This window comes from Macaca thibetana, chromosome 8 (genome assembly GCF_024542745.1).
Source record: "Macaca thibetana thibetana isolate TM-01 chromosome 8, ASM2454274v1, whole genome shotgun sequence".
Classification (NCBI taxonomy): Eukaryota; Metazoa; Chordata; class Mammalia; order Primates; family Cercopithecidae; genus Macaca; species Macaca thibetana.
In genome coordinates, this window is record NC_065585.1 from 138,111,596 (window position 1) to 138,136,650 (window position 25,055).

Here is a 25,055-nt window from a genome sequence, read left to right on the forward strand (position 1 = left end):
TATTGTCTTTTATCTAATGTGTTTGCATTATTCTTTGTGCTTTATCCATTGTGAACTTTCTCAATTGACAGCTTGATATGAGTATTATGTTATATCACTTCTGTTTCCCATGTCTTGTTACTAGCCATTATATTTAGGAACTGGAATAATACAGTTGATTCTTCATGCTGTATTTCTTTAATTTTTGGTAGCATCTCTTGTCTTTCCATTTAGTAAGATGTGAATATCCTTGCTTCTACTCTTTCTAGTAAATTTTCTCTCCAGTTTTGGCCTCTTTATTCTCTCAATTGCAATAGAACCTTTGCAGTATCAAATATGTTAGCATCTGTATTTATTAAACAATAATAATGAAGTTGCTCTTAATGTATCTAAAGGCTGCTTGTAAAAGTTGAAAAGCAGTAAGCATTCGTATTTTGGTAAGTGCGTGAATATTGCTCACCACAGAGCCAAGCATATGCCTGTAATTAGACTTCCTCTTCTGTGGTTCTGACATCACAATCCCTAATGCTACTCAACCCAGAGTCCAGATGAGCGCTGGCTTTGCCTCAATTATTCATAATGAAGTTGTAATTACTTTTGTTTCACATTTGGACCAGGGCATTCTTGTGCTGCTTGTTTCATTAATGCAGCATTAATGGGCTCAAACAGAAATATTCTTTGCGCATGTTAAATTCAAAATGTGTCTCAATGGTGGGTAGTTGGTTCAGATATTTTTATAGGCAGCGGTGATTTGGAGATGGCCACCTTCTGCATCTGGCTTCCCTGAAGGTCTCCAGCCTGCTCCATTCCACTGGCTGAAAAGGAAGAACTTGCGTTGTGATGGGCGGGTCCTACACACATTCGTGTACATCTCCTGCACACCTGCTGCATTAGTTGAACCTCAGCCATGAGGCCACATTTCACTGCAAAGAAAGCCAGGAAATGGAAGCATCTGTGACCTCAGGAAGAAGAAAAACACAGATTTGGTAAACGACTACCCATCTTTGCCATACTGCTATTTATTTGCCCTAAAATTTTGAATTATCCTTGTTTTTCTCTCGTTGCTTAGTTGCACATTTGCTTTCATCACAATAATCCAGGTATTTTCTGCTTCTTAACTATCTGAATTCTTGCTCTGAATGGACTCTATTCTTCTTTCTGAAGGCCACTGATTTGTTTCTCTAACTTACACATGGTTACTTAATATGTGGAATACAGTCGTTTTCTGTGATTCCTAAAGTTTCTAGTTGTGTGTTCATCCAGTAAGTTGTCACTTCACCACAGCTTTTCGATATCCCCCTTGCCTTCATTTCCCCCAAATCTACCACGTTCTTCTCCTGAGCACTCGCCCAGAGGGTTCCAGAATGGTTTCTAGGACTATTGCAAAGCAGTACCTTGGAGGCTTCCCTTTACTTGTGCCCTCAATGCGCACCCTGTTTCATGGCAACTTCCTGTGCCTCAGTTTCACCTCAAATGCTTTCCAAATGTTTTCCAAATGTTGCTTTGGAAGGAAGTCTTTAAACCTAAGCATGGCTGCAAATGTCCTTGTCTGCATCCGCACTGACGGAGATATTGGCTAAGTACAAAACTGTACGTAGAAAATATCTCCTCCCATAATTTTTACAGTGTTGCTTCATTATTTTAAGTATACTATTCACTTCTGCAGAATTGGAGGGGTGTGCAATAAATAACACTTCTCTTCCTTTTCTGAGATCTGAAATAAGTAAGAAATAAGCAAATGAATAGTGAGGCATAGACCAAAATAATCAGCACCTTTACTACCAATAACCATGCTATTGTAATATATATATATATTTATTCCATATACATTCATATGTGTGTGTGTGTGTGTGTGGATACATGCTCCCATATATACTCATCTAAATATTTATATTAAAGAATGAAAAATATAGGCAATTGGACTTTCCAGTGTTGGACTCCAAAATTAGACAGACCTAACTATCCTTTCCTAGGCAGCACTTAACTGAAACTAGTTGAAAAAAATTAAAGATCAAAAGAGCTAGTCAGCTTTGTTAATGATCTGGGGGAGTTTGTCTTCCCTCCAAGCTAGAGATGGGCATGATACTATTTCATTGTTATCTCTGAGCCAACTAGAGTCCAGGGTCTTTAGTTTCTTTGATTGGGTTTTATCACTAAATGGCTTTTTCATTTGTCACTCCAAATAAAGATTATTGGGGAGGGTATGGGGATAGGTAAAGGGAGATTCCAACAAAACATAGAGGAAAAATAGTAGTCACTTGGGAGAAGTTTCCCAGGCATGCATCAAAAAAGAAAAGGGGTGGGTAGAGAGAGTTTAAAGAGAGCAGCTACACATGATAAGACATTTGAGGGGATCAGGATAGGACGTAGCAGGAGGATGATCCCAGCTGGAGCATCCGCACTCTATTGAGGACGATGCTGGGGATGTAGGGGATTCAACTGCCACACACATAACCAAGAAAAGAGCAATGCTGTCCACTCAACATATAACAGAATCCATAATGTGAGCCACAGATGAAATTAAAAATCCCCAGATGCTACACGACAATGTGAAATGAAACAGGTGAAATAAGCTTTAATAATGGATTTTGTCAACCTGATATATCCAAAAGATTATAATTTTAATACAGAATCAATGTAAACTATAAGTGAAGTATTTTGCTTTTTAAAAGATGCTAGTTTCAAAATCTGATGTGTGTTTCAGTTATGCCATTTCTTAGTACTGACCAGCCACATTTCATGTGCTCATGAGCCACATACACTTGAGACTTCTGTATTGAGCCTCAACTTTAAACTTGTTATATCATCTGTCCTCATTATTGCTAATGCTTGTAGAGTTCTGATGCTATCAGTGGGTTTTATTCTCACTTATGTTGTAGGGTTTAATAAGCAGATGCAGTTTAATTATAAAGACTGATAAGGCAATGGGTCTGAGATACAAAAATCCACTTCACAATATGATGGAAATTCTTCCCTTTAGCTTTCAGCAATTGCTGAAGCATATTTGAGCTGAATAGGACCAGAGAGCAGAGTCTGTTTTAAAATTAGTTTAGGCAAAAGATAAGGGTGAGCTAACTCTTGATTAATCTAAAAAGGCTTCTCAAAAGAAATCTCGTTTCAGACCTTTTCTCAAGGTTGGAAGTAATGACGTTGGGTCTAATGAGTGAAGATTACAGAAGACTTTGAGGAACATGTGGATTCGCTGGTGGAGTAAGATGAAAACAATTTTGTTATATGTTCCTGGAATAAGCCAGAAAAAACAAAGAAGAGTGATTCTAGGGACCTAGCATTTATGATCTCTTACCATAACAGAATTGGAGGCCTTTCTCAGACTTCTCCATCTTGATTATGTATTCATATCTTGATTATGTATTCTTCTTATCTGAGATGTTCATGCATCCAGAAAGCAATAGAGGTGAGATCTGGACCCAGGCAGCCTGACCCTAGAGGTCACAAAACCAGTCCCTATGCTATAATATCAATAGAGCATAGAAAAAGTAAACATTTTGAACAGATGTCATGCTCAGTGTCAGTATAAGGATTAAATGAAATTCAACATCTTGCAGTCTTGAGCACAGAAAGAAGGGGATTAAAGTGCTTGTCGTGGTGAAACAGCTTATTCAGCAGCTATGCAGTGTCACCTGGGGCAAATCCCAGTGCCATCAATTGGGCCCTGTGTGTCTTTGGTCAGTTTATTTAATCTCTCTGGCCTCAAGATTTTTATCTGTATAAAAGTGCCTACTTGAGAAATCTGTTGTAAAGATTAAATGGCATAACCCAGGTAAAATGGTTAGCAAAGAGCCTGATGCATAGAGAAACTCTAAAAATATCAGCTACTATAATTACTCTTTCTACCTACTCTCCCTTCCACTCTTAAGCACAATTTTAGATTTTAGAACTAAGTGCGCAGAGCAAAATGGCACACAGTTTGAAAGGAAATTCATGTAAACTACAGGATCTCAATATTGGTAGCTCTTAAATAAAAGTTTTTTGTGTGTGTGTGAATTACTGATATTCTTTAGAATAAGAAACTAGCAGACTGACTTGAGGAGAGAAATGGTTTGGGGCTCAGGCAAAAGGAAAAGAGTGCCTAGTGAAGGAAAGGCCTGTGTGGCAGTGCGTCACTTTATTTTACACGCCACCACTTGGACAGAAATAGTGGGAAAACTACATTTACAACAGGCACATTCATACCCACGTGCATGTAAATAACTGACAGAGCAGGAGTACCATTATCTCGGACAAACTGACACTTTAAGTTCCAGCTCCGTTTCTAACTTCATGCATTTCAAGGAAATCACTTCTCTTCTAACAGCAAGCAGCCAGCAAGAGCAGACAGTAAAACACAGATAAGATAGCTCAGGCACAGAGGGAATGGGGAATGTCTCTTGGGTAACCACCAAACTTCACACTCATGCAATGGGCCCCAGTAAAACAGTGGGCCCTAATAAGCACATTCCCTTCCCTTTAGGTACATGAAGGTAGGGAAGCTAAAAGCATAGTTGGAGGTATGCCTGCAGCTTTAGGGAGATATATGGGAGCAGACACAAAACTCTCCCTCCCAGATAAGCAAGACAGAGACACAGAAACATTCCGAGACTGTGATAAGCTCTCCTGCCCTGAATCCTTAAAAATTCAGTCTGTAAGAGAGAGTACCTCTGACCTAACTCAGCCAGAAGCCCCTCTTGGGTTTATCTCCAAAATAAACCTGTCTTGGACTGTTGAGCTGCTTTTTGTGTTTCTTTCCTTTTTCTTTAATTCTTGCAGTAATATGGCCTAGTACAGAAATAGGTATCTAGCAATAGTCCAGATACAGTTAATTTCTAGCAAATGGAGTAGCGTCTGTCTCAAAGTGATGGAGATTTCAGCTTAGTCACTACAATTGTAGATTTTAAGAAAGAAGTGTGATAATCAGAGTTAAACAGAAAGCAGTCACAAAGTGTCAGACAATGTTTTACATGCCTTACATATGTTCTTGTCATTAACTTTCATGACAAGTCTAGAAGTTATATATTATCATCATCCCTCTGGTTTAAATGAGGAGACTCCATCACAGAGGAATTCAGTGACGTAACTGAAGTCCCATGCTGTTTGTGGGGAAGGCAGAATCTGACCCTGGACACTTTGGCTATGGAGTCCATACTATGGCCCCTGTCACAGGCTGGCTATTCCCTTCTAACTCATGAGAAAAATAAATATTAAAATAACCTAACTTAGAATTGAGAAACAAATATTGGAACTTGAATTAAACAAGTATTTTCTTCTTGAGAAACATGTGCTTGACCCCTGAAGAGTCTGAGTGGGGCAGGGGGTGCTGGTTGCCTGGAGAGACTCCTCTTTTCTCATCAAAGCAGGTGACATGGCTTGTACTAGAGAGAGGGAAGCTGCTGGGCTTCGGCTGCCTCCCCTTCCTCCACCTGCTGCTTGTGCAAGGCAGGTGCAGCTGTGTTGACAGACCTGCAGCCACTCAGGGATTGCAAACTGGGAGAGGACAGGAATCGAGGCAGGAAAGTGCCAAGAGAGAAACGTGATGGCAGCTCCTCAGCATTCTTTGTGGATGCAAATGAATACACATTTCATTTAAGCCAGGCACTGACAAATGGCAAAAGATTGTAATCCCAAAAGGTAGACTCTCAAACATCATAATCCCAAATGTTGAAATCGCAAAAAATCAGAATCCCAAAAATATAATTCTGGAAAAATATTTTTAAATTATGTAGAAGATACGCATTTATTTTTTATAAAGGGTTCATTTCAAAAAAGACATAAAAACACACAAAACACTTTGTAGGATACTTTATGCAGTACAGTAGGCTGTAATAACCAGCTTATTTTTGCAAGCATAAATACCCACACTAGTGACAGTTGTACGAGTATAACAGCTATGAGTGGACAAACCATACTCATGAAGCAGTGAAGCAAAATGCAGCATGTATAAATGCATGCCACTATAGTTGCCAATTGTGTGCAACCGGCTTTATGATTGGAGTCATCAGAAATACCGTGATGAGCAACCTAAGTCCTTTGATCAATTGAAAACCATGATGGATCACCACCAGATAAAGAGTCACCCAAACAGCCGAGATCGCCAGAAATTTTATCTTTCCCAAATGCAGATGTACAAAGAGGACATCTCTTCATTTATTCAGGAAGTTTCAACCTTTGTACCATATGCACACACAATGCTGAGGCACAAAGTCGATGCTGTGACCACACAAGTTTTGGAGTCAAATTTGAAAAAAATTCTTAAAACTAATGAGGACTCTCTGATAGTTTCTACACAATTTAGAATTAGAAATGAGGTGGCAGCCAGGTGGTTCATGCCTGTAATTCCAGCTCTTTGGGAGACTGAGACAGACAGGCGGATCATCTGACGTTGGGAGTTGGAGACCAGGCTGACCAACATGGAGAAACCCCATCTCTACTAAAAATACAAAATTAGCTGGGAATGGCGGTGCATGCCTGTAATGCCAGGTACTCAGGAAGGCTGAGGCAGGAGAATCGCTTGAACTTGGGAGGCAGAGGTTGTGGTGAGCCAAGATCGCACCATTGCACTCCAGCCTGGGCAACAAGAGTGAAACTCAGTCTAAAACAAACAAACAAACAAAAAACAGAAATGATATGGCATTTGATATTAGAAATGATGAGAAGATGAATTACATAGCCTTGAATTGTGAAAAAATAGTGCTGACAATTTAAAATAGTGGACAATCTTTAAAAAAGAAATCTAGAAGGAAGTTTCAACATACGCAAAAGTGTATTGCAGGGGTAGATATGGACAATTGCATGGAGATCATCCACCAAGGCCAACTGAACTCCACAGTCACTAAGTACATTCTGAAGTCTTGCCTCCGCATGAATATCTGCTTTTGTTCTTTTAGGACATGGCTCTCCCTTCTGAAAGTCTTCTGTGATTTCCGTTATTGTGATTTCAGGGTTTTAGACATTAGGGATTTTGACTTTAAGGAGTTTCATCTTTTGAGATTTCAACAATCGGGATTATGGCATTTGGGATTGTGTTTTTCAGGATTGTGAACCATACCCAACTAAAATCGCCGTTCTTGGTCTTTGACAGACATGACTTCCAGCAACCTCATGGATGTTAAACAAAACACTACAAAACAAAACAACAACAACAACAAAACCCAACTCTACACATAAACTTAGGTCAAGAAAACCCTTAAGCTAAGGAGGGCGGTTTGGCTGTAGGGTCTTCCTAACATGTTACTTAAAGGCTAAATCTATTTTGCTGAAGCTCTTGCTTTACAGAGTAGGACAAACCAAACCTGTAGAAGACAAAGCAAAGAGTCGTCTATTTACCCAAATAATTTTCCTCTTCTTTTCTGGTGAAAGGCTTCTTAGGATTGAGGGCTGAGTGAATCTTCATCTTTTCTCCTCTTTCCTTCTCATAGCCCCAGATCCTTCACTAAAACGCTGGACCTCCTTGTCCTACTGGAAGCTTGCACTCTTGGGCTGGGGTCTGAGACCTGCAGAAGGCTCAGAGACAGGCTCAGTGCAGCTGCAGGGTCGTGCATCTGCTCTGCACCTGCTTGGTCATCTCCGGAAGCCAACTGAGGCAAGAGGAACTTGCAAAATGTTTGAGAGTCAGTTGGTCAGTAGTTTATGATTCCCCATTTATTTTCTATTTCCATCCCCTGGAATCTTTTTAGGTACCTGTGAATTACTAAAGCAGGAAAGCAAAGGGAGTGGAGAGATTGCATGACTAAATGTTTCACTTAGACTAATCTTCTCTGGCAGGTGTTATGTTACAAACTTTTCATGCTTTTATGCAATCCTGTCCAACATGTTTTATATTAACTTTTATATGATCCCATCCCCAAATTTCGTGGTAAATATTAATGGGTAGATTTTCCAGATACATAATCAAATTCTCTGGAGCTTAGCTGTCATGTCCAAGGCTGAAAGACAGTGGCTGCTAAAGCCAGCTCTGACTTGGTGCTTTTCTACACTTCCCTCCAGTTGCAACCTTCTTTGAGGCAGCCGAAGAGACATTTTGTTGTTTGTTGCCATTTGTTTGTTTCTGTTTTGCTTGGAAGCATGATCTGTAAACCACAGAAAACAGCAGCATATGAACCATTATTGGAAACTTAAGCCACTTGCTGAATGAAGTTTCACCCTTGTTTTTGTCTAAACACATACATTTAAGATAAGTATTCACCTAAACATATCAAAACACATTGTCAGTATTTTGCAAGTTTTAGATAAAATGGGATGTAGCAGCTGTCTTGAGTTTTTTTTTTTTTTTAAAGATTCAAACTGATTTTTTATCTATTTTGAGACAGTTGTATTTCTTGGAGAACGAATGATAGTCATTGGGCCAGGATGCCACTAAATAAAGTAGCAGTAGCGGTAGCACTGATAGCTTTAATAAAACGTGCTAAATAATGTATGCCTATTGTTTCATTTGGAGCTATCTGAAGCTGTGGATTTCTTTAATTGTTAAGCCTTACATCATGTGACTGGAAATGGCAATATGTCACTCGCCAGTTCTTTATGAACTGTCAGTCAAGGTTTTTAAATCATAGACATTCTGCTACTAGTAATGAAAAGGCGGGCAAACTAGTAAACACATAGCCAGAGGGGAGGAGAAGGAAGAGAAGTCATGCTTTTTATGGGTGCCTATAAATTCTGTGATATTTAAAACACAGCTGTGTTTTTATCAATTATGTTACAGCAGTAACATTGTAAAATGAATCTTAAATGATCTGTCACCTCAGGACAAGAAATATAAAGTAAGATTGAATGGGACAGTTTTTATATAAGAAACCTAGCTTTAAATTGTTTGAGTGGTTTTAGACAATTTGGTTTTAAGCACTTTCCTTGCATACTTTGCAATAAACAACTCCAGTGTAAATACTATCAAAATTAAAATAAAACTATTCAAAAAAATCATTCTTAGATTGTAGAAAACCTGGTCTACATGGTTTGCATCTTTGCTGTGCTACATTTCCTGCCAAGCACGTTCTTGACATTATCTCATCCCAAACAATCTTGTAACCAGCTTAAAAAATAATCACAAGTGGTTCTGCCCATTATTTTGAGCTTTGTGGGTTACTTTATAGTATTTTTAAGATTCTTTTATTCCATGCAGGTACCGTGTTAGGTTATAGAGCTGTAAAGATGAATGTGTCTGGTGCCAGAATGAATCCATGCCCAGGTAAATGCCCTTCTTTGTGATGGGCAGTAATGTGAAGTGTTTAGCAGTGAGGACTTTGTCATTCTAGCTCTAGCCTCATCACCAGCTGGCATAGCTCAGACAAGCTATTTTCTTGCAAAGCCTCAGGCTCCGAATATGTTAAGTTGGGCTAATATTACTTTTAGTCTTACAGGACTGATAAAGATTGGATGAGATGATACGGGTGCTCAATACCAATAACTGCTGTTAGGATCACATCGTGGTCCTTGAAGAGTAAGAATGGAAGGGGAACAGAGACCAAAAGAAGCCAACTCAGTGTCTAAAAAGCTTCTCAGAGGCTGAAGTCACAGAACAGAGAACATTTATATTTTCCTTGAGAAGATTAGTGTTAAATCACACACATTTCTATGTTCATTGACATAATTTGATTCTTAGTATTATACAAATTATTTTCTCTCTATAATTGAATGTAATGAATGTTTCCCATGTTCACTTCGACACACAATGCCATAATGAGTGTCTCTGTACATATCACACTGCTTCTGTTGCTTCTGTTAGATTATTTCCTAAGGAAAAAATTCTAGGAATGTTTATGCTATGTACACTTGCTGAATGAATTTCTAATGATATTGCAGTTCACCACAATTAATATAAGTTTTGATACTTGCATTTCTTTTTAATTTGCTGAGGTTGAGGGCATTGAAATGATGCTCAAAAGTTGTTTTCATTGCCTTTGATTTCCAATAGACATCAATATTTTTCCATAAGTCTTTTTACTATTTGCGTCTGTTGATTCTTTCCTCCAAGGAACATTTGTTGAGGACCTGCAAAGTATTAGGTACACTTATCAATCAGGGCCAGTAAACATTTTTTGTCAAAGGTCAGATAGCAAATATTTTGTTTTCATGTCATATAGTCTCTGTTTCAGCTACTCTAGTCTGTCATCGCAGAACAAAAGACCCCATAGACACCACCTAAACGAATAGACTGGCTGTGTTTCAGTAAAACCTAGTGTATAAAACCAGATACTGGAATGAATGTAACCCACAAGCTATAGTTTGCCAACATTAGTTCCAGCTGCTGGGGCTACAATATGAACACAACAAAAAAGAATTCCATTCTTTGCAGAAATATTTTAATGGGTGGAGACAGCATAAACAAATGAGAAGCAACAGATAAACTTTGCTGTCTGTCCTATTGAAATAAGTGTTTGGAAATGCTCTCATTAAGAAGCTGACATGTAATTAAGAGCTATGGTGACCATCTGCCTGGTCACTGCTTGGATAGGACTGTCCTGGTCTCATCACCTGAGGTCCCATATCCTGGAAACCCCTCTGATAGTGGAAAACCAGAGTATTTGGACCTCTAATGAGGGGGACAGAGTAAGCCCTGTGAGAATATCAGAAACGTGGTTCCGATAGAGGAAACAACCAGGTGTTTGGCCATGAGACAACAGCGTATGGTGAGTGAATGAAGAATAGAGCAACAGGAGTGTGGCCTGAGCAGATGGGATAATTGGAGGGTTGTAGGAGAGACGGTCAGGATATGAGAGGGGAAAGGTCCCAGAGGATCCCAGAGGGTAGGAGTGGGCCCTGTAGATCAGCCTTCGGACTTTAACCTCTATGCTGAGCAGTGTGGGAGCACAATGGGGAGATGCGAGAAGAGAAAGGGCATCGTGTGATATAGCATTTAAGAGGATTACTCTGGCTACTTTATGAGAAAAGAACGTATGCTAAGAAGGGAAAAAATAAGAAAACCTGTTAGCAAATCATTGCAAAATGAAGATGAGGGGTGGTGTTACTTGAGAGAGGATAGCAGCAGAGGAGATTGCAAGACACTTTTGGACTCAGAATGCCATTTAAAGAAAGTGCTGATGGAATTTCCCTACACAGTGGTTGTGCCACATGAGAGACATGGAAGAGTCATGGATGGCACCCTGCGTCTTCTCGGGCAACACTAGAAGAATGGAGTTAGCATTTATTGAGATGGAGAAGACTGCGAGAATTGCAGATTTGAAAATGGAAAGATTGGAAGAATCATTTTAGGGTTAGTAAATCTGGATTGTTATTTAGACATCATATGGAGTTTAAATAGGGAGTTGGATAGAGAAAGCTGGAATTCAGGAGAGATTCATGGAACTGAATGACACTCTGAAAACCATCGACATATAGATGACAGAGTAAGACATGAGGCCTACTGAGGGGAGGAAGGAGGTGGTGAAGGTTGAATAACTATTTACCAGGTGCTGTGTTCGCTACCTGGGTGTAGGGATTATGCATATACCAAACCTCAAAACACAAGATTTATGCAAGTAACAAACCTGCATGCGTACCCCTGAAACAAAAATAAAACTTAAGAATAAAAATTAAAAATAAATTAATCCACACAACTCAAACTGGATGAGATTAACAAGGCAATGAATGAATGTATTTAGGAAGAGAAGAGGTGAAGAGACTGAATCCAGGACACCGTACCAAGAATTGGAAGACGAAATGATACTGGCATGACAACTCAGAAGAACTGGCCAATAAGATTAGAGAAAGCCTGAAGAGTAGTGTCTAAAGAGACGAGTGAGTAGAATGATAAAATCATATACAGTCAGCCCTCCTTGCTGGTGGGTTCTGCATCCACAGGTTCAACCAACGGGGGGATGAAAAATATATATTTTCTAAATCTAGAAAATGTTACATTGTGGCTATGTCTACAATATAACTAGGCATATGATGGCTGCATCTGTACTGACCATGTACTGACTTGTTTCTCCTTGTCGTTATTACCTAAACAGTATAACAACCATTTCTGTGACATTTATAGTAGGTGTTATAAATAATCTAGAGATGATTTAGTGTATATGGGAAGATGTGTATAGGTCATATGCAAATAAAATTCCATTTTATATAAGGGAGTTGAGCATTGTGGATCCTGGGACCAATTCCCAATGGATACCAAAGGATGACTGTGCACACATTATTCCTGTGTAATTTTTTTTTGTTTTAATATTGTACTACACTTATATAAGATGTAACCACTGGCAGAAAATGAGAAAAAAGTATGCTGATAACTCGGTACTATTTTGCAAGTTCATGTGACTATCCAATTATTTCAGAGTTTAAAAGTTTAGGCAGTATAGGAATGAAAGGAATTCAAGGATGAGGAAATGGATGAATGTTAAATGTCATTGAGATCTGGAGTGAGATGAATCCTAGGAAGTGACTCTTAGATTTCTGGCCATGGCTGACATATGGGCCTTATGCAGGGAACCCAGGAGGGTAAAACTCTGACTCAAGTGGGTTCAAGAGAGGATGGGACAAGGTTAAGGACTGCAAATATGGACATCTTTGAGACATGTTGCAGCGAAAGGAATTTCAGAAAGTAAGGCTAGAAGGGAATGTGGAATCTAGAAGCAGATATGGAATCAAAAGGGAAGTTTACAACCTTTTCTTGAAGGGGGACAATTGGAGCATGGTTATATGCAGAGAGCAGTTCTCCACTGAAAAGACAAATAGTCGTTTTGAAAGAGAAAAACCTGGAAAAACTTTGACTTAAAAACTTGATCAGAGATGAAAGGTAGAATACAAACAGGTGTAACCACTAAGTAGAAATATCTACAGGAAAGATATTTTATAAGTAGGGATCAAAACTAAAGGTGATAGATTACAAAAATTTCTCTTTCATTGCTTCTATTTTCTTTGTGAAATGGAAACCAAAGTCATCAGGTGGCAGTGAGGATTTGGCAAGAGATGCTGGCAACTTTAGAAAGAAGAAGGCATGAAACAGTCATCCCCCAAAAAGGCAGCAGTGAACAGATGCAGAAAGTGAAGCAGGATTGTTGGGCATTATTATTATGGGCCAATGTAGGATTATGGCCATACATGTAAAGCTAGACCTTTCAGTATGTTTTTGGTTTTGGAATTCCTCCAGCTGCTTTTACCTGCGCGGATATAAAAGTGGACTTGGCCTGGATGGGAACCAAAGGTGTTTTACTCTGATGATGGCAGAGTTATGGGGAATGCAAGGAAGTTCATTAGGCCATGAGCACTAAGGATGGTAAGACAAGAGATGAGGACATGATCGGGACAAGGAAAGGAAAATGAAGAGGAGGCAGCGTCAGGGAACACTAGGCCCCATGGGTCAAGGAATTATTAGAGTTTAGGTGTTTGAGTAGGTGACCTGGTATGGAGAGTTGGGGTCTGAGAATGGAATATTCACAACTGCAGGTGTGGAAGATGATCCCTTACTGGCAGTGAGAAGATGGAGGGTGATGATGGGATTGGTGATGGCGTAGCTGAGGTAGAGTTGGGCTGTTGGAAGAGAGGGGAGAATTAACCAAAGAGGTTGTGCTATTCCCAGGATTACCTGTGTTGACATTGAAATGAGCAAGAATTTGGGCAAAGGTAGAGTTGAAGAGGCTGACAGTGGGCCAGAATTTTAAATCTTCATGGAATAGTGGAGTTCACGTAGGCGTTTGTAGATGACTACAAGACAGGGGGTACTAGATTCTCATGGCAAGAGACTCAAAGCTGGGCACATGTGGAAGGAAAGAATAAAAGTCACCTAGAAGTAGCCATGAGACGCATGTAGCTGGACATGGGGTCTGCCAGCAGGATTGCTGGGCATGGACTATGGATGTAAAACATTGGCTACTGAGATGACTTCAGAGAAGACATCCGGGTTTCCTTCAGAGGAGGAAGGGAAGGAAAATACGTCAGAAGTAATTGAAATGTAGGAAGTTTTGCTTATAATTGACTTTCAGTTTTCAAGGAAGTAATAGAAGACATTCAGGAGCATAGGAAGAATTATGATTAGGGGTCAGAAAATAAGATGTGTAGATCTTTAAGGGGATGAGGGTTGGAGGGATAAAGGGTGACCCAGGAGACCAGGGCTTTTTGCAGGGACTGTTGTAAGGGAAGACAAAGGATGTACAGGAGTACCCTCTTAATGGCCTCGGCATGAAGTAAGTGGGGTTGACTCTATGAGAACAGGAGGGAGGGGGATGGAGCAGGAATGGTCTGTGTCTCTGGGTTTCTTTCATTCTGTCCCCTGGAGGAGTGAGCACCTGTGGAGGTAGCCACATCCTGACCACCAGCCCTTTGTGGCCCTTCCTTCCTAAATAACACCTCCTAGTATTACAAACTATTATATTGTATATGTGGGTGTATTTCTTATTTATTTCCTGGATATTTCCCCATGCAATTGTAAAAATTGAGATGGAATTATACATCCAATTGTATACCCTGCATTTTATAAATTTAACATCATAACTTAGAAATTCACTGAAGGAATGTTATAAATGCTTGGTAAACACATTTGATGATCCTATGGTTTGAATGTATCATAGTATATTTAATGATTTATCTGCTGTTGAATATTTAGATTATTTCAATTTTTCTTTTTGATAAGCATGGCAATTTGCCTCTAACTAATGTTTTATTCTGTGTTTTAAATTATGTCCATAAGGTAGATTTCTAGCAACATTTATGCCTACGAAAGGGGCATAAAACTTTTAGAGTTGAGAAATACACTTTTCTTAAAAGTCTGAAATTCCTTGGGAGGAAATAGAAATCAGTTCATTCTGATTTACACTTACATTTAGAATTATTTTCCCCACTTACAGAAATAAGTAGATTCAAATGCATCTTTCCTTAAGTGCCTAATCTTCTTCTTGGATTAACTCAGTGGCATTCAAACATCTTTTAGCTGTACCATCTTTTCTTCAAATGCAAAATTTTATGATAACTCAATAAAGGAAACAGACTTTTAAAAATAATTGCTCTGATGGAAATTCGGTATGGGCACCAGACCTACCCACTGACTATTTTGCTGTTTGTAAACATTAACTCTTTGACATGGAAGTCATAGAAGCACAATTTAGAACATACTGAATCATGTGTTGTGTGCTAACTTTAACAATCAAGTATTTATCTGTAACTTTCAACGATAACTTCAATTTTTGTTCTGCATCATGTGTAAACAAGAGAGGGCTGAAATTTTAAATAGCATTTATTTAATTATATCACCACATTTCAGATTCCAAATAAAAAATTATAAATATGTAACACTATTATATTAGTGTCTGAAAACTTTGATATATTTTAATGCTTATTAATATCCATGGAATAAAATGAGCTTCCATTATATTAATATATTCCCTAAAAATTGAACAGAATAATTGTGTTTGTTTTAATAATTACATATTTTAATACATTTTATATGTTATATGTGGTTTTTAAGTTAATGATGGAACTTGAACTAATTTTTCCAGCTGCCCTGCAGCTTGCTCATATTTGTCCTTTAAAAAAGTTTTGCTGTAACTTTTTTGTTTTCTCTGCCTGCCTTGACTTCATTTCATGCAGCTCTGGTGAGTTTAAAAACAAAGAAAAAACCTCTGGGACTTGTGGTTTTCCTGCTTGCTGAAAACAAAGCAAAAACACAGTAATAAACCCCCTATGGATTGCTACAATTATGAAACGTTCTTCTTGGTAATTAATTTTTATCTGAAATTTCACTCTACTAAGAGTTCTTGAGGCAGTTCTTACAGATTATTTTTTAAAAAAGTCATTCTTAAGAAAGCCACATAACTCTATAACTAAATTAACGTTTCTTCTTCTGTTCTAAGAGAGGATATGGTTTGATGCCACGCATAGCCCCCTAAATACATTTTGTCATAGTCCCAACATTTGCTAAAGACAACTGAATAGAGGCTTGTTTGCAACTGATATAACTATAGGAAAGCCAGAGTCATTCACTTTTCATTCACTGCATGAAAAAAAAAAAAAAAAAAAAAAAAGGAAGAAAATACTGCCTATCAGGCTGCCTCCTAGAAACAGGTGCACACATGCAAGAACAGGCTCATAAAGCTTGCATTCCATTGCTTTGCAGTCAGCAAGCACGGAGAGGTAAAGTATACGGGACGGAGAGGCGGGAAGTACTCTAGGTGAGTGCAGTTTTAAATATGGTGGTCAGAGAAGGTAGGCAGGAAAGTGGCTTGTGAAGGGCTCTGAAGTCAGCCCGGGAGATGCACTTCTCAGGCAGGGTGGTCAGTGCAAAGGCCTTGGGGCAGGAACATAGGTGCCCTGGCCCAGGAAGCAGCGTGGCTAGACCCAGTGAGGAAACGAGGAAATGGGAGCCAGGGAAGAGAGGAGCCAAAGGAGGTGGAGGATGAGGAACAGGAGAAGCCAAGGTTCCAGCTCACGTAATGCCTTTCAGGGCCTGCTTTGGTTTTATTTTGAGTGGTGATTTGAGTAGTTCACAGCTTTGAACAGGAAGTATACAGAAGGCATGTTTTATGAAAGTATCAGTGCTTGATTTTACTGAGAAATAGTAAAAGTCGTGGCCGGGCGCGGTGGCTCACGCCTGTAATCACAGCACTTTGGGAGGCCGAGGCAGGCGGATCATGAGGTCAAGAGATTGAGACCATCCTGACCAACATGGTAAAATCCCGTCTCTACTAAAAAAATATAAAAAATTAGCCGGGCGCGGTGGCAGGTGCGTGTAGTCCCAGCTACTCCGGAGTCTGAGGCAGGGGAATGGCGGGAACCCGGGAGGCGGAGCTTGCAGTGAGCTGAGATCCGGCCACTGCACTCCAGCCTGGGCGACAGAGCGAGACTCCGCCTCAAAAAAAAAAAAAAAAAAAAAAAGATATACTTACTCAAAGTCCTGGGTTCTCTCGCTCACAAAAGAAATATGAATGGCGATATAAGATATAAGCCATGATAACTAGTGGTGAGTTACTTCTCGTTCCAGTCTGGACTTCATTTTATACAAAACAGATATGGTGACATTGCCATCTGCATGTGCAGGTTAAAAGGAAGAGGACAGAAACTGTGCTGTTCCCTCTCTCGTTTTACCCACGGATTTGACAAAGGGAAGGATCAATTCTAAATAAAACTAATATCCCAAGAATATTACCTTGATTATTTATTTATTGAGGCAGGGCCTCACTCTGTCACTCAGGCTGAGTGCAGTGGGGTGATCTTGGCTCACGGCAACCTCCGCCTTCCAGGTTCAAGCGATTCTCCGGCCTCAGCCTCCCAAGTAGCTGGAATTATAGGCATAGACCACCACACCCAGCTATTTTTTGTATTTTTAGTAGAGACGGGGTTTCACCATGTTGGCCAGGCTGGTCTCGAACTGCTGACCTCAGGTGATCCATCCATCTCAGCCTCCCAAATGCTCTTCATTTTTTTGTTTATTCCAGAGTCATGATCCTCTTGGTGAATGAGACTTACTCCTGCACACAAACTCGGTATATTTCTACCCTGGAATTCTCAGCAACTGCATGAGAATGTCATGGGGGAACTTGCAGTACATAAAGCATCTGTGGTTGATATGTGAATATCAAGTCTCCTCTGGGCCATGGCTCTTTCTGTTCCATCTGTTGGGAATGCTCTTCCTGTAGCTCATTCCTTGAATAGTTCCTTTTCTTCAAATCTGGCCTAAATATTGTATTTTCAGAAAACCCTTCCCTGCTCATTCTAGTAGAGAATTAGTTTTCATATGTATTGAATGAATAAATTAATTAACATAAATGCATGGTTATGCAAAGTCCAGTTCTAAGCCAATTCCCAGTGATTTTGGCAGCTGGCTCCTGTTCACGGGGACCAGGGAATTAAGAGACCGTGCTTATGCTAGCAGTCCTGGGTCTGTTAACACAAAGTGCAAGTGAGATTTTGACACTGTTCATTCTCATGTTAATGTTTGCTTGTATACAATAACTCACTTCCAAATATTTAGCGGGAACAAATCAAATGAGGGAGTCCTGAAAATTCTTCTGTTGTTTGAAGTGGGAATAAAGCACTAAACATGGTATCCATGGGAGACACCGTATGTTCTGTTCTCTCAATTGTGAGTGAATTCATGACTGCAAACCTTACAATCCCATGTGGAATGTCCTTACAGAATACGAGACAATCCAGAAAACAATCAAAGAATGAGCCAATTCGTTGAGAAAAGCAAATGTCTCACCATATGATTTGAAACTGGAGATAATTAAGTGTTCGTTGTCAGCCACCACATTGAGACAATGGCCCTACAAAGCACTTTGTCTGTATCTATCTGGTTGCAGAGGGTGTGACCACCCGGCCACATGTCTCTATTCAAGGAGTCAGACCTGCCCCTACATTATGTTTTCTGCAGTTACAGTGAATGTTTATAGGTTTGAAACTTCTTTTATTATTTTATTTTATTTTCTATAAGTTATTGGGGTGTAGGTGGTATTTGGTTACATAAGTAAGTCCTTTAGTGGTGATTTGTGAAATGCTGGTGCATCTACCACCTGAGCAGTATACACAGTACCATATATGTTGTCTTTTATCCCTCACCCCCTCCCACTCTTCTCCCCAAGTTCCCAAAGTCCATTATATTATTCTTATGTCTTTGCGTCCTCATAGCTTAGCTCCCACATATCAGTGACAACATACGGTGTTTGGTTTTCCATTCCTGAGTTACTTCACTTAGAATAATAGTCACCAATCTCATCCAGGTCAACTTTGTAACCTAACCAGCTAAATATTTTTAATAAAATAAAAATCTTAAAATCATGCTATGTTAAATAATAGGTAATCATAGAATGTCTAGGTCACCTATATGGTATAGAAAACAATATATCTAGATCTGTTAACAAAAAATTGAGGAAACAAAAAAAGTAACTACTTAATACACAAATTTATTGAAATCTAAAATATATTGTAGAATGGTAAACTGAAGGAAGGAAGGAAAATCCCAAATAAATATGTTTTGTTTATAATAGCAAATTATATGTTGCTATAAATACTACTTCATTTTTATGTTTTTCTTGTTACTAAATATAACACAAAAATCCGGATATATAATTTAAAAAATTAGGCAATTTTTTTTTTTACTATAAAATAGGCTTTCCTTTCAAAAAAAAAAAAAAGATTCATGGCAGAATTTATTTTGAAACAAAAACAACAAATACATGGTTTGTGGATATACTCTCTCAGAAACACATTATAAAGTTCTACATCTACAATGATTAAGAATTCAAAGGTTTCATTCATTATTCATGAATGTTATTGGGATGTTTTCTAGATGTTAAACTATTTCTTGACAAAACATTGAAGGAGTTTTTAAATCCCTCATAACAATTATATTACTATAATACCACAATTATATTAAAATGTTTGTATTTCTTAGTCTTTTTACTTAAGTTGAAATATACATATGTATACACCTTAATGTAGATCAATTTGTTCTGCTTTTTCACAGAGCAGACATTATACCCTTTTTTCTCTTTTACAGTAGAGTATTTATGCTGATTAATTTTAATTTTATTTAGTTTATCATATATTTTCTGAGTCTCCAAATGTTTCCCAGTTGATGAATTTTTTTTGTTTTCTAAAAATCTGAAAAAAAAAAACTCTTGGTAGCTGTGAAGTAGGAACAAAAACAAACATTTCATCACACATTTTGGATGTGATTAAACAAAATAGTTCACATAATGACCTTGGTATAGAATATCAGACACCTAAAGTATACTCAATAAACATCAGACCCCAAATTGGGTAACTCACCAGGGAATATGAGCCCTCTCATTGTCACTCGTGTGTGTTGGTAAATTGCCTGAAGCACTATATTAATGCATGTTGATATTAGGAACATACAACTATATCAATTTTACTCTTGGTATTTATATATTTTCAAAATTTATCTTTTTAATGTATATTGATATTAGATGGTATTTCAGTATTGTTTGAATGCCTATCATAATAAGAAAGGTTGAAACTTCACCTGTGTTTGTTTTTAAATTTATTGTGGAATTCATTCTTATTTAAATTGCCATTTAAAATCCTTTTTTCCATGTATCTGTTTGTATCTATCTAATCTAATCTAATCTTATCTATCTATCTATCTATCTATCTACCTACCTACCTACCTACCTACCTACCTATCAATCATCTGTTTATTGAGACGGAGTCTCGCTCTGTTGCCCAGGCTGGAGTGCAGTGGCCAGATCTCAGCTCGCTGCAAGCTCCGCCTCCCGGGTTCACGCCATTCTCCTGCCTCAGCCTCCCGAGTAGCTGGGACTACAGGTGCCGCCATCACGCCCAGCTAATTTTTTGTATTTTTAGTAGAGATGGGGTTTCACTGTGTTAGCCAGGATGGTCTTGATCTCCTGACCTCGTGATCCGCCCACTTCGGCCTCCCACAGTGCTGGGACTACAGGCGCCCGGCATGTATCTTGTTTTTTAAAATACAAATCAAGTAAGTGTAAATAATATTCCCCTGCTATGTTGTTGCAAATATTTTTTATTGTGTTGTTTTTATTTATATACATTTATTTTGAAAAAATAAACAGGTAGATTGGTTTACTTATAAAGTTATTTTTGCTTCAGTAACTTTCACAATTTCTGTTTAGTTGAGATAGTGCTTAATTTGAGACCATATATTGTATCTTAATGTGACAAGTTACCCATTATTTAATACCTTCAAACATTTTAATTTGTGTAGCAGGTATTTTGTATGAGAGAATTTTTAAGTTGATATTTTAAAAATTTCTATTCAGTTATTCCAATATACTTTAATAATGTCTCTTCACTCATCATTTATGATGTACATTTAATCATATTGGGTCCTTATAACACTCCACACTGTAAGGATAATGGTTCCCATTTCTTTCAGCAAAGCCTTTATCTTTTAGTGATATGTTGGAGCAATTTAATATCTTTAGCAGCCAAACTGGAATATAAATTCACGACTAAATATTATATCAAAAATTAAGTAATTAATTTTTCTCGGTCGACATGGGCTTTGAAAACTGTTTCCTCTGTTGCATTATTTATAAAATGGGTCAACATGTAGAGCTGCATAAATCTGAAAGTGAAACAAATTGATTTATTTTTAAAAACGTTTTGCTCATCAAAGATAATAGTTATGTAGCCCTTCTTCAAATGCTATTATGTTTAAAATATTGCTGTTTAGAAAATAAAGCCCCTTCCAAAAATAGTGAAGAAATTAAGAGTTAAAAAGTTTTGTTAGAGAAATTTACAGCACTTTAGCAGGTGCTTTCAAACACAAACACACATACAAACACACGCACACACACACGCACACACACACGCACCAACACTAATTTTGTCTCATTCTGTACTAAAGATTTTCTGTGATTTAAGCATTTTATCCAATGAGTAGCATTAAGTTTGTTTGTCTTATATACATAATACTCAAGTTATCAATCAGATTATCTTAATATTCTATAGTATTTTATGTGGAGTGCTATACAAAGAATTCTAATACATCTTGCATATATTACTCTGGTGGGATTCTAACTGTAACTCATTCTGAAATATTCTATGGGCATTAACATGTTTACTGAAGAAATGCAATAGTGATTGCAGGTTTGGGATTTTTTTTTTCTCTCTGCTACCTTGTTTTTTTCTTCATTTTATTTGACTTTTCTATTTCGCCTTCTTGGTAAAGGAGTAGTTCATGTCACCTACTCCTTTACCAACAAAGTTACCCTTAAATTTCACCGCCTGTCTGCTGCAGTAGATGCTCTGGTCTTACCCGGGTTCAGCGAGCATGGTACTCATGCTGGCCCAATGAAGTATGGGTCTCCCTGATCCACCCGTTCATCAAGGGAAGTTCTAGGAAAACGTAGATACTGTGTCTAAGATCTCAGACTCAGGGGATCCAAATAGTAGACACGGGCGTAACATTGGAGTTTATCCAGCTCAACCACTGCCTTTTTTTTTTTTTTTTTTTTCTTTCTTTTTTTTTTTTTTTGAGAGGGAGTCTCGCTCTGTCGCCCAGGCTGGAGTGAGCGGCGCGATCTCGGGTCACTGCAAGCTCCGTCCCCCGGGTTCCCGCCATTCTCCTGCCTCAGCCTCCCGGGTAACTGGGACTGCAGGCGCCGCTACCTTGCCCGGCTAGTTTTTGTATTTTTAGTAGAGACGGGGTTTCACCGGGTTAGCCAGGATGGTCTCGATCTCCTGACCTCGTGATCCGCCCGCCCCGGCCTCCCAAAGTGCTGGGATTCCAGGCGTCAGTCACCGCGCCCGGCCGTCATTTTAAGTAGAAGGAACCTGCATGACGGTGAGGTACCCCCATGTGATCAGGGCTGGTACTCGGGGGTGGGCACCAGCACAGCTCTGTCAGCTGTTAAAATAGCAAAGAACACTCTTGTACCAGTGAACACATATCCCCGAAGCCCTGCACACTCCCGAGGCACCTCCTACAGGTCCTTGGAGCTTCCAGCAGTGGAGAAACCAGGGGGCTAATGGCTGCAGGGTGGGGCCCAGGACTGTGTCCTGGAGCTGTGGCTGGTGTCCCTGTTTGTCTTGGCTGCCTGTAAACACTCTTGTCAGATAGGTTTACGTTCACCTCTGGTCGAGGTTACTGAGATGTTTTCCCAGAAGAATCCAGTGAAGCTGCTTCTTCTATACCCTTGTATTCTGTGTTTATTCTATGCCATGCACATAAATAAAACTGTTTCAAAGCTTTTTCAAGAATAGACAATGCTTCAGCTCATAGGTTGCCATGACAAAAATTCGTAATCGTTGGATGTCAGTTCCTTTTTTTTTTTTCCCCCCTCTAAAACTTTGAAAAGGGTGATTGTTGGCCAACAAGGTGAATTATTAAGAATCTATGCAATTTCAGCAATTGGATTTCAGTTAACACATTTCATTAATCTTTCAACCATATCATTTTGGTAACTTGGACTTTGATAACTTTTAATTCCACACATCTATGATATTTTATCTTTTAATGTAATAAAGGTATTAGAACTCTTTTGTTTTGCATCTGTTTCTACACTGAGATGAATTAACTTTTGTATATAATGAATTTAGAGAAAATAAAATCTAAATATTAAATAAAATTATATATTTATACATGAAAAACAATTAATCTGGAAATATGTATTTATGTGTGTGATATGTTTATATAGAGTTATTTAATCAATTATAAAAGTATCTGTCTCTAGTGATCTTGTTTACCTCATCCCTTTATGAAGGGGATGTTTATATTTGGGTTTAAAGAAAAACAACATAGAGTATGTCTCACTTTTAGTTGTTAACCTGATTCACCATTATCCCAACCCAAGTGGCTCAGAGCTGAATTCTGCACAGTGTCTGAATCTCAGTAGTGGCCACTATATTTTTCCTCGTGGCTGGAATATGTGCTTCCTCTTATTTTTATACGGTACTGATTTTTATCTCTATTTTCAAAAATATAGTTTTAATAGGGAAATGTATATTATGATCACATTCCTAGTAGCTGCTCCCAAGAGTGTCATAAAAACTGTGGTGAGCTGGGCAGTTGTGGAGCCGGTTCTCAGATGATCGGGGATGTGTGTGTGCTTGCACAAAGGTGCCCACGGAGAGTAGGGGGCGGGAGAGACGTTTAGTCATGGCCACAGGAACTATTTTCACAGTTTTCAAATAGCAGTATATACACAGTTATTTTTATTTGTGTTCAGTTTTACACTTTTAAAAGAAAACAATATCACGATAGCATAATTTTTATAATCCCCACACTTTATTAATTTTAAAATAAATTTGGGATCTCAAAAATGAGTGTCCTGAGATGTCCTACAAAATATGGGCAGCCCTTTCCACAGTGTCACGTGCTTTGGATGGGTATCACAGACTGACCAACTGTTAAAACACGAGAAAACCTATCCCTCCTCTAGTCTTGATTTCATTGATATTTGAAGGTAGCAATTTTCCTCCAACTGTACCTCTCAAAGACGTCCACTCTAAAGCCATTAGCTTTAGTTGACATAAACAGCATGAGAATGACTAGTGTGTAGACCAGCCTGGCATCCTGTAAGAAGGATGGAAAATGCAATACTCCAAACTCTGGGAACAAAAACAGTGTGCTCTCAACTACCCCTTTGCCCCTGGCATTCTTCTGAGTAAACTGAAGGCAGCTAATTTAAAGGGACCCATATCACCCTCCTACTGTTGCCCACAAGGTGGGTTCTATTTCGACATTTTTGTGAGGCTTAGATCCTGCCAAAAAAAAAATGAACATCGCTGAAAGATGAAAGAAATTTTGGAACTTGCAACTTGGGAGGAGTTAATAAAAGGAGGTCAGTTCCTCCCACTTTGCTGTAATTTTGGTGGAGAGAGGGTGGGTAGGGTCGAAGATACGCACTTTGTGAGAGCCCAGGCCAGTCACACAAGCTCTGCTTATGGCCAGCTCCCCCCATCTTGGTAACAGGCTGACTTTTAAATAGCATCCACACTGCCGTGTCAGAATCAATGACTGCTAAATATACATTCTGCAAAGGAAGTATTTGAGGAAAGAAAGAAAAAGAAGAAAAGGAAGAAAGAAATGCGGGAAGGAAGAAATTTTTAAAAACACGCTTTAAAACAAGTTATTTTTAAAAACATGCTTTAAAACAAGTTATTTTAAAATACTTCTCTCATATATATTGTTTATATGTATAATATGGCTATATATAGTATATAAACTATATATGATATAGTTTATATGTTATATATAAACTATATATGTATATATAAACTATATAGGTTAATATGTATGTAGTATTTTGTAATAGATAATATAAATGTAACAGGAAACTTTTTTTATAGCAAACTTTCCAAGTTCTATTTATCTTCTAACCAATAATTTCTTAAATGTTAGTTTGTATATTAAATGCACTTTTATCTTTACTGGCCTTTCACGTCTCACTTTTCCGAGATACTCCATTTTAAGTTTCATGCAACTATTTTCTACTCAGAACCTTTTTATGAGGTGATGTGCCTCTGTTACTCAATAACTATCTGAAAATTCAAAACCCAAATCTCAAATTTATAGAAAATAAAATTAGGGCAACCATTTCTTTTAAGAGCACAGTATTCTCAAAGCCAGGTATCCATGAATTAATAATAAACGCCCACATGTTTTTAAGCCTCAAAATGTTGCTTACATAGTGTCTGTCATCTTCCAG

At 38.4% G+C, this 25,055-nt stretch overlaps 1 protein-coding gene across 1 annotated transcript in view; it reads left to right on the forward strand.

Moving 5' to 3' along the window:
- Positions 1–25,055, forward strand: part of CSMD1 (CUB and Sushi multiple domains 1) — a 2,043,790-nt gene that overhangs the window by 977,704 nt on the left and 1,041,031 nt on the right.